The sequence below is a fragment of the Haemaphysalis longicornis genome, unplaced genomic scaffold, assembly GCF_048455015.1.
Source record: "Haemaphysalis longicornis isolate Haplotype H1 unplaced genomic scaffold, Haemaphysalis longicornis Haplotype H1 scaffold_1, whole genome shotgun sequence".
In the NCBI taxonomy this organism is placed as follows: Eukaryota; Metazoa; Arthropoda; class Arachnida; order Ixodida; family Ixodidae; genus Haemaphysalis; species Haemaphysalis longicornis.
Window position 1 is genome coordinate 254,675,938 of NW_027526203.1, and position 11,232 is coordinate 254,687,169.

Sequence of the window (11,232 nt, forward strand, 5' to 3'; positions counted from 1 at the left end):
TCATCGCTTAAGAATCGCAAACCATGGTCAGGATACAAACCAACACATCTATCCACAAATATAGATGGGCGAAGCTGTTGGTAGGAAATGTCCGGGATGAACCTAAAACTGCTGAATACGGGCGAACACCCACTCTCTTCTGCAAAACCTGGTCATAGCCAATCAGGATACAAACCAACACATCTATCCACAAATATAGATGGGCGAAGCTGTTGGTAGGAAATGTCCGGGATGAACCTAAAACTGCTGAATACGGGCGAACACCCACTCTCTTCTGCAAAACCTGGTCATAGCCAATCAGGATACAAACCAACACATCTATCCACAAATATAGATGGGCGAAGCTGTTGGTAGGAAATGTCCGGGATGAACCTAAAACTGCTGAATACGGGCGAACACCCACTCTCTTCTGCAAAACCTGGTCATAGCCAATCAGGATACAAACCAACACATCTATCCACAAATATAGATGGGCGAAGCTGTTGGTAGGAAATGTCCGGGATGAACCTAAAACTGCTGAATACGGGCAAACACCCACTCTCTTCTGCAAAACCTGGTCATAGCCAATAATTCCAACATTACATATCAAACTTGTATCGACACATGACAGGCTACCCTGACAAGCTTGTCGCCTCAAAATAAGTGTGAGCTGTTTCTGGGGTCCTGGAATTCTGGTAATAAATTTTACCAGATAGACACTTCTCTCTCTCTCTCTCTCTCTCTCTCTCTCTCTCTATATATATATATATATATATATATATATATATATATATATATATATATATATATATATATAGAAATAAGGGTTGGCAGTCGAGAAAACCTCAGACAGCAAAGGGGAGGATGTGGTAGATCATTGAAACAGATTAAGAATTTGGAAAGAAAGAAAGAAAGTGAAGAAAAAATGCCCGCCAGGTGGGATCCGAACCCACGACCTCCAGAATACCGGTCTGGTGCGATAACCACTACGCTACCGGCGGGGCGATTTTCCCATTCACTTTCTGGGGTATTTATGTTAGGTATGTTTGTTTCCTGTGCTTGGGGGTGGTAGCCAGCGCCATTCGGACTAATCGGGGTGAAGGGGACCTTCTTTTTAACCCCCGGGTCGTGACTCGAGTGTCTACGACATGTCCAGAGTGTTCGACCAGCTTTGAACCCTCTTAAGCTCCCTTTGGCAACAAGACTGCCAGAACAGAGGCCCTCGCTATGCATGTAGCGAATCAGAATAGGAAATGAGGGGCTCGTTGAAAATAACACAGAAATAAGGGTTGGCAGTCGAGAAAACCTTCACTTTTCTTTCTTTCTTTCCAAATTCTTAATCTGTTTCAATGATCTACCACATCCTCCCCTTTGCTGTCTGAGGTTTTCTCGACTGCCAACCCTTATTTCTGTGCTATTTTCAACGAGCCCCTCATTTCCTATTCTGATTCGCTACATGCATAGCGAGGGCCTCTGTTCTGGCAGTCTTGTTGCCAAAGGGAGCTTAAGAGGGTTCAAAGCTGGTCGACCACTCTGGACATGTCGTAGACACTCGAGTCACGACCCGGGGGTTAAAAAGAAGGTCCCCTTCACCCCGATTAGTCCGAATGGCGCTGGCTACCACCCCCAAGCACAGGAAACAAACATACCTAACATAAATACCCCAGAAAGTGAATGGGAAAATCGCCCCGCCGGTAGCGTAGTGGTTATCGCACCAGACCGGTATTCTGGAGGTCGTGGGTTCGGATCCCACCTGGCGGGCATTTTTTCTTCACTTTCTTTCTTTCTTCCCAAATTCTTAATCTGTTTCAATGATCTACCACATCCTCCCCTTTGCTGTCTGAGGTTTTCTCGACTGCCAACCCTTATTTCTGGGTTATTTTCAACGAGCCCCTCATTTCCTATTCTGATTCGCTACATATATATATATATATATATATATATATATATATATATATATATATATATATATATATATATATATATATATATATATATATATATATATATATATATATATATATATATATATCTGTTTGGATTATCAAAACCCAAACTTCAGTCAGGCCAGCGCAATAAACACTTCTAAAATTTGTTTGAAACTGTTGCTTTCTCTCTCGAACTGACCAACCCCCCGCAGCCGCAACTTTTCACGCCAATATCTTAAGCCACGCAAGCGTAGATGGACTCTGAGTTTCCTGCGCCGCGGTGATTAAAACTATAGCGGCTACCCTAGCTCTCGTCCCTGAATTTCAGTATTTGGAAAGCACAAATGGGAAATGCAGTAACTCCGTTCCAAAACGCTCCCTCGACGCCGGAGTATAACGCTAGCGCGTCATACATCTTAAGACGTCAACGTAGATGTCATCTGCTTCTTTTTTTTTCACCGCCACTTAACTTATAGCACTGAAACACGGTGCTTGACTCATCCTCCATACACTTAACAAAAAACACTCGTCAGAAAAAAAGCTATCGGGATTATTGCTGGGGAACCTTGGCATTCCCCTTCATAAAAAATTTATAATGAACTAAGTCAAATGCCAGTGCGTATAACTTGCTATTATAAAACCAGTCTTTTAGTTCGCCGGATCATTCATCTAGCCCTTTAGAATAATCCATATTTTTGATACCTGAGTGTGATACGAGACATGCTATTCATAAAAATCTTAACTTGCCCCAAGCACGTAATATATAGAGCCGTGGAACAACATCGCTTGCTGGAACCGACATTTGGAAGGCTATGTCTCTAAATATCAAACGCTGAGCAAACATGCATTAAAAAACAAGTACACATTGCTTCTGAACAGTAGTATTCACCTTGTTTGTCAATATCTCAAATGTGTAGTTGCATTTAATGTGAAGCGTTCTCGTAAAAATGATTTGTACTAATCACTGTGTTTTTGAAATAGATCCATCACTAGCCTTGTTTGCTGAGGATCCAGGTGCTTGCATCACCTTTTTTATGTTATGTGCATTCTCTCGAAATAATAACAATAACAAAACAGCGTATACGACGTAACAGTATAACAACGTATACGATTACACGGGAGAGAGAGCGAGAGAACAAACTTTATTAATCTCTGGGATTAGGAGGAGGGGGGGCGGAGGACCATAAGGCCTCTGCGACGTCGAGTGCCCGTGACGTCACCAATAGTTGATCACAGATGTCTGGGCTCCCCAGGGCCTGTTCCCAGAGGGTGGGGGAGGGGAGAGGGTGGTATGGGGAGGCTGGACACTCACCAAGGGAATGGTTGTGGGTGCCCAGAGCCCAACATGCTGACCAATTAGGGGATGTGAAAATGTGGGGGTGTGTGTGGACCAGTTGGGTGCGATGGGGAAAAATGTGTGTTTGCAGAATCCGCCACATGTGAGCTGCAGCGGGGGTGAGGGAGGGGTGGGGGGAAAGGCAGAGTTCGGCGGAGGAGGCGGTAGTGCAGGGTAATGTCCCTGAAAGTTAAAAGTGCTTCAGAAGCCACTGGCCTAGGGGCCCCATGGGTAGCCGTAAAAGAAGCGGGAGCTCGGAGAGTCAAAGCTCGAGCATGGTCATGTACCGCCTCATTAGCGCCTATGCCAGTGTGGGCCGGAGTCCATACCAGTGCCACGGGGTCGGAGGGGAGATTGGTGAGTAGAATTTTGAGAGCGAGGTGGGGGGGGGGGGGGGGGGGGGCGGGGGGGAGAGAGATGCGTCTCTTAATGTAATTCCGAATTGCCTGCTGGGAGTCAGATGACATGAAGAGGGGTGGGGCTCTGGGTGAGAGCAAGGGCTATGGCTGACTCCTCCGCCAAGGTGGGGAATGCGGTGCGTATCATGGCAGAGCTTACTGGAGAGTGGCTGATGTCGCCAACAACAGCGAGAGCAAACGCTTCACCCTCAGGGTAGGCGGCTGCGTCTACATAGTGCGTGTGGTTGGAAGGGGTGTAGTGTGTCGCATGATACTGAGCGCTGGCCAAGCAGCGGTGGTGATGAGAGAGAGAGAGACAACCTTTAGTAGAAAAGGATGACCACTGGTCACGATGGGGGAAAGGAATGGTGAGGGAGGGTAAGAGAAAATAAACAAATTAATGCTGGTCGTTCTCAGTAGACTCAATAACTGGGCCAGTTCTTGGAACCTGCAATTCATGGGCCAGTTCATGGTGATCGCAATAGGGTTTGTGCACATACACCAGTTCGTTCGGGGGAGGACCCGCTCAAACAACCCGTGCCAGACCGCTTTTAATTGAGAGGGATGCATGTTACGAGGTAGAGGCCGAATTCGGATGAGGTATCGGATGGGTGGGGGGATGGGCAGGGGGGGTTGGGGGTGTGTTGGCGGGTTGATGCGGTGATGGAGGATGTGCCGGCCTGTGGGGGTAAGGGAGAGGCGGACATACTGGGCGGTGCGATGAGCATCGAGGAGTTCCGTGATGGTGTTGTGGAGGCCGAGGCTAGTAAGGCGAGAGCTGGATGCCGAGGGGGGAAGTCCCATGGCTTTGAAGCCATGGGCGAGCACTCGTTGCTGCTCGAGCGTTCGCGATGTCGCTGGCCTCATTCATGGCTTGCTCATCCGTCACCTACTGTCCAGCGGGAAGATATCTCAACAAACGTCTTAAGCGACTGCTCATGCTCGGGATGCAGTTGCAGTAAATTTTAAGAGGACGGCGGACATTTTGAAGCAACAACTTGCCACACATCGTCTAATTTTAAAGGTTGAAAGTGCCAGAACTCCCACGTTTCACAACATAGTGATTTTCATGAGCTAAATTTATTATCTGCGACGATAACGAGAAAAATAGGGACGTACAAGCGTTCGCCTTATTCTGCACTTTTGTTTCTTGTCTGAGGTGCGCTATTCCGTTTAGAGAAGAAAAAAACATGCCAACAAGCCGAAACTCCTTCTATTATGATAAGTTGTATTCTTAGCTACGAAAAATGCAACTGAGTGAGGGAGCGTGCATGCTGTGAAATTGTGTGTATTCACTTTTTTTTTTTTTTTTTTCAGTGGCTGCGCGCCCACAATCGACGGGAAAGCACTCGCCGCGGTGGCTCACTGGCTAAGGCGTTATGCTGCCACGTGCGGGGCCGAGCATTCAATAGCTGGCGGTCGCGGCAGTATATTTACAACAGAAGCGAAATACAAAAATGTCCACTTTGTATACGAGGTTCCGGCGTTCGTTAAACAAAGGTTCACACCCAGAGCGGTGTGAATAATTTCGGAGCCGCCCTCACGACAGCCCCCGAAATCCTGAATGTCAATGTCAATTTCTTGCTCCGATAAATGCGCAGGAACGACGTCCAGCGCCCATTGTGAAGTTGCTGCGCGCGGCTCAGCCGCGGAATCTGGCGTGCCGAGCTTGCACATCTTTTTCTCGCGTTATGCCGGCGCTGTTTATGTGTCTGATGCCGCTCATCCAGCCGCCAGGGAGGAAGAGCAGCGACGATCATGTCCGCGCACGCATGGCCGCCGTTGTTCTACACCAAAACTGGGCCGCGGCAGCCGCTGGCGTGGCCCGGCACGTGCCTCTGTTTACAAACAGGGCGGGCCGCTCTCTCGGCAGCGGCGGTCTGCAGGCCGGATGCACACGCACGGCTTCCTTGCGCGGACACTGTGTCGCCGCGGTTACACCCGGACTGTGAGAGGCCCGTCTTCGCTGCCTTGTTGGCCAGGCAAAGCCCCCACGTCAATGGGGGTTGAGAAATCATTGTCGTCACAACAAGCGTTTCAGGGCCATCGTGTGCAGGCCTTTTTTTATTCCGTGGTTAGAAGAGCTGGATGTCGTATAACAACACTGCTTGGAAAAGGGAAATGTCCGAGTGCTGCCTTCCCTTCCAACGGCAAGCGTCACGCTAGTAGTAGTGGACAGTTCTCCCCCTCCTCCCCCCGTTGGTGCTGCACGTGACAGCTGCTATAATCTTATACCTGTGCTCTTTAAACTGACAGCTGAGCGCTCACTTGGAAGTGCACCTTGTGCATTTGCGAGGAGGCACTCGATAGACAATTGGTTCGAAGGCCTTCCGAAGGCCTTTGAAATGGCCTTGTATCACAGGTATTATTCGGTGACCAACTGAAGAGCGCAAGGGGACCACTAAAGGGACTTTTAGCATTCTGTGAAAAGGGCTTCTTATCGAGTTGTTGCCTGCAGGCAGTTCTCGTGCGCTTCCTACACTTATCGGCGGTGTATCTATTGGCCACGGTTCAGTCAGCAGCGACAAAAAGAAAACTTGGTTCAATAGCTTGCTTGTGGGAACCCGACAGCTGTGGTCGCAACGTGTGCTCTCGGACACAACACAACCAAATGGGCGGCGCACTTTAGCGGTGCACTTTAGCGGCGCACTGTGTGAATTGCACGCTCGTTTAGGTAATCGCCACGAGATGTGGCGAAGAACCAGGATGTGGCTCAAGGCGGAAACCCCTGCAGATGCAGCCGCAAGTTGAAACGTTACGCTGAACGAATGCGCGCCTGTAGTATTTATTGATGGGGAGACGCGCCGTGCCCTGTCGCATTGTCGTGCGCCGTTGCGAGCGGGAGTGGTCTCGGCGACTCCCTCCGGTGTGGCGGTTGTCGCCACTTAGCGGCTTCTCCGAGGCCGTTAACTGCGGAATATAAAAAAAAACATAAATATCGTATGAGCAAGGGGCCCGTTCTCCTGCTCGTGTCGTAGACGACAGGCGCCTCTTATGGGAGCTTCAGACCGGAAGCCTTCGAAAAGCTACAGGCGCCGACCATGTTGGAGATGCAGTAAGCGAAACTCTGGGACGCGCATGTTAGCTACACCCACAGTGTCTCCTAGCGAAGCGGCCCTCCCAACTGAAACGACCCCGCACCGAAATGGCCTTTCACTTGAACGCACGATTTCGGCAAAGTTGCGCTGAAAACAAAAGGACGAGCAGAAACTGTTGTCGATCTTTACTCTGACTCTGCAGAGCCGCTTGTGAGAACCAATGTGGTACTGTTGCGAGGAAGGCGTGCTACTAAAAGCGATAGATATCTTTGAGGATCTTGACGATGGAATAGTATGGGGCAGGATTCACAAAGCACTTCCTGTCAGCAGAACACCGCGTACAGATACTGAGACACAAACAGCTGACGGTCGACGACTCCAGCATTAAAAATTACCGTTGAAAAATTGGTCGCGTATCTGCTCGCTTACTAGCTATGTATTTATGCATTGCCTCAAATATTCCAAATGTTTTCTTTCTGATGCACAATGTTGACAAGCATATGGGCTTCCAGATTTAGTAGCGTGTAAATGTTTTCCCTCTATAAATTTCTCATTCAATAATTCTTTTAACTTTTGGCCGGGCGACCGAACCGACGGACCCGGACAGACAAATAAACAGACCAAAATTCTCGCCTTTCGGGAAGGAGTCCATCGTCTTTAAAAGCTATACTAGCTCGCGATCGCAATGTCGGAATATTTGTGCCTGCTGAATTTCTTCTACGAGCTGCACGTGCGGCCACTTCGTGGTGCTCACAAGCCACCACCATCGTGATCGCCTCTCGCCTGCAATCTTATTCATCCCGTGTGCGAGGTTCTCCCGCGGTCTCCGCGTTTTACTCCCCATATATGTTTCATCTACAGCGCAAGCAAGGTTCGTAAGCATAGAATACGCAACCAAATGTTTGCATGGATGTTATTAGCAGTAGTGATTTTGCTTGTTTCCATCCTAGTCGTAGGGGCAAGTGTGGCAGGATTTTAGCGCGTTGACCTCCTGTCACCGTGTAAACAAGGCAGCCCGAAATTAGTGGTCCCAAATTAAAGAACTCACTCACGCCGAGTTCTGTGGCTTAGCAGGCGAGCCTGCCCGCCCTCGCCGCGAACTCCCCCACGTGGCCCTGCGCTTGCCCAGGCGTCACCTAGCAAGGGAGGCGCGCGCTCCTCTTCTTGTCCTGCCGGTGTCATGCCCGCGTTCGCAGCCAATGGGAATTTAGGAGCCATTTCGCTGCTACAAACGCCACAAACGCCGGATTTTTCGCTCAGTGGGCCATTTATGGTTTCGTATTGAAAACAAACTAAAAAAGACCGTAGACCGGGTTTCGAGAGTCGGATTTGGGTGAGCTGCCTTGGATGCGCACAAATGAGCGCTTCTTTTGTTTTTGTTTTTTGTCGGACTCGATCACTTCCATCCACGGTCGGTACGTTGAGCAGTAGGCTGTTCAGCGGAAAGACAAATTAGAACAGTGGCGTTGCCACTTATCCGTATTTTCCTCTTCTGTTTTTCTTTCCGCTCACCTCCGCCATTCGTTTCTGTCCCTTCGCTTTCCTTTTATCGCCTCCTTTCGATCTTTCCCCTCTATACGCGCACTTCCTCTCTCTCAAGTCCCTACCTGTTTCCTCTTCTTGGTCGAGTTTTTTTTTTTTTCTATTTCCCTTTCTTCTCCCTTCCTATCAGAGAGGCTGGAGCAAAGCACAAAAATAAAGAATAAACCAACCGTTCACCTTCATTGTTTCCCCGAAGCTAATACGGAGCAGCCGCCTAACCACTTGTTAAGACCCTTCTCATTAGAGCTCCTTGCTCCCTCCAGAGCGCAGCAATTAGTTACGAGCAAACAATTATACCTACATAAAATGCTAACGTAATATTACAAAGCGCAGCATTATAAGAACGCGAACAGCTGCTCAGCACGCTAAAAAGTTTCCTATCATCGTACTCCGCATCTACATCAAAAAAAAAAAGAAAAACGAGGGGCAAGCTTTTTTTTAATTACCTGACAAGCCACTCCGGTCGCGACATCCTGCGTCAGTCCCTTGAGATTTGGTTGAAACGGCGCCTAACAAGAGTTTCAGCTACGTTCATTGGTCGACGCGTCCTCGGCATTTTCTTTTTCGCTATCGTCCAAGCGCCCCCGCCGAGACGACGAAGTAGCAGTGACCTGACCTTACCACCTTGTTGTTGGACAGGGCGGCCGGCTATTTTGGGGCGCTTTTGCTGCACTACTGCACGCAGCGGGCCATTCCTCGGCTTAGGTGGCGCTTCCCGCGACTCCTGCTCAGCTGGGTGGCGTGTGTCGCGCGTCCGGGGAGAGAGTGCGTGCCTCCCGAGGCACGCGCTGCCGCCTTCATTAGTTTCAAGAGCCCTGGACGAAGCGTGCGAGCGCCAGGCTGGAGGCAGGGCGCACCTGATCGCGCGCATCTCTGGCCGCAATCCACCCGACACCGTGGCTTTGCCAATAACAAGCCGGGAAAGAACGGGCGAGGAAGTTCTGAGAAGAACGCACCACTGCGCTTATCGATTTGTCGTTGATAAACCAGCGAAGGTTTTTCAGGTTTTTCAGGTAGTGTTTTTCAGAGAGTAAAAATAAGTAAATGCGACTGTAGGGTGTGGGGATTTGCATGTATTAATGTTTGGCTGCTATAAGCCCGCCTGTCTAATTTGGCAGTCCTCGCTGAAATGGTTCGGGAAAGGCAGGAGCACTGCCTTTCCGACTTGCCGCTGCAGCTCAGGCACATGTTGTTCGATTCACCTGCCATACGTAAACCGAGTTCACGCAGATTAGTGTAGAGGTATAAGACACACGCGGAGATTATTCACTGAGGTGGCCGCATCAGCACTTGGCTTGTGGGGACCGATGCCAGCATTTGTGAGAACAGACCCATAAAGGGTCAAGGGTTGGTGCTCCAGGCTGTTGCCGGCGGCCATTTTGATGTGGATCACTACGTCCATTGTTGCCGACGGCTGCACGCGGTGACCGGACCAATCGTCCCACGGTGCACACGACACAGTGAGTTGCGGGCCGTGCGGGCTGGCTTTAGCGTTGGAATAAGTGGGCGTGACGAAAATACGTGTATCGTGCCCTCGGCAGGTCACACATAGGCTTGCTTCGTCCCCCGCAGACGGGACAGTTTGCTTTAAGTCGACGCCAAAGTGCAAACGAAAAGCATGAGAAATAGCAAACGGAACGTGTCAGATTTTTCGATACTTTTTGGTTGACTCCCGTGCATTTAATTTTTTAGGCTGTTGAAACAAGTATCCCTAACACAAAACCCCTTCCCACGCATGTCAAACTTCAAATTTCTTGTCACTTATTACTTATTGTAGCCTTTTGCGGGCTACGACAACTAAGCACAACGAAATAAAAAAAAAATGTTCTACAGAAACAAAAATGTCCGCTTATATTGGCAATGTTCTGAATTTCTATTTACACAAAACGCGTATGAAAAATGCGACAGTATCAAAGTTTACCAGGTGTACGAGCTCCACAGTTAAAGTTCCGTTGTCTATTCGCACTCAAAAACATTTTAATACCTGTCTCATCCCTGACCGCTTACACCCAAGGCCGCTGATAAACGCACGCGCAGTGCGTAACAATGTTTAATGCCGTGACACCGTATACTAACTACAAATTACAAGCTCTGCGCTGTAATATTGCTTCCTTTCTCGAGAGGCAGAGAGGGGCGCTTACTGGAGACAAAAACTTAGCTCTTTGTGCCCAGGTTCGAGATGAAAGAGGAGGGTTGGTGATGAGGGGTGTTATACATTGGCTTCATGTACGAAGCTCCGAAGCGCCACCGTCACGGTTCTGCGGCGTTCTGGTGGTGGGCCCGTCGGCAGTACCCATCGCGAACAGCTGGAAGGGGCTCGGCTTTTTCTTGATAAGTATACGCCGCAGGGGCTGCTTGCGAGGAGCACTGGGGCAGGGCAATCCTACACTCTAAGCTGGGTAACCCTTAATAGAGGTATACATTTTCGAATTTTTGTAACCTATAATTTATAAGGTACAAATGTAACCTATATCTTCGTAACCCTTATATACGTATACACGTAAGGGTTACTCAGTTATCGGTTACTTTGCCGCTTTCAGCATGTATACCTTTATATAAGTTACATCTACCGCCGTCCAAGGACACACACCTGGAAGGTGTCATGTTGAGCGCCAGGCGCGCTTTCGCCGGCGCCGCTGTGGCGCCCCGAAGGCACATTTCCCGCGTGGTGAACAAATATCGCGTTAGTGGAAGACGATATGTGCGACCATGCTGTCCATTGCGCCGTCTAAACTTTTGCGTCGGGTGTATTTTGTTCGTCCCTTGAACAAACTGCCGGCCACTGGGCTGAAAGAGAAGTTACTTTTATAATTCCTAAAATTGCGGTACTAAAAAGCTTGAAAATGTTGTCTTAATATATATGCATTGCATTACCTGTTCGATAACCGTTACCAAGGTTGTCACCCGAAAATCTTTGTGAGTATTGGCAACGCTTAAGTCTTATAAACAGGCATAACTAAATTTGATGTTTGCATCAGCTTTGTGCCCTTTAAGAAACCAGTATCAAACAT

At 48.9% G+C, this 11,232-nt stretch overlaps 1 protein-coding gene across 1 annotated transcript in view; it reads right to left on the minus strand.

The window, feature by feature from the left end:
• The window catches only part of LOC144144444 (lysosomal alpha-mannosidase-like), a 522,591-nt gene that overhangs the window by 232,666 nt on the left and 278,693 nt on the right, over positions 1–11,232 (minus strand). The window lies entirely within an intron of this gene.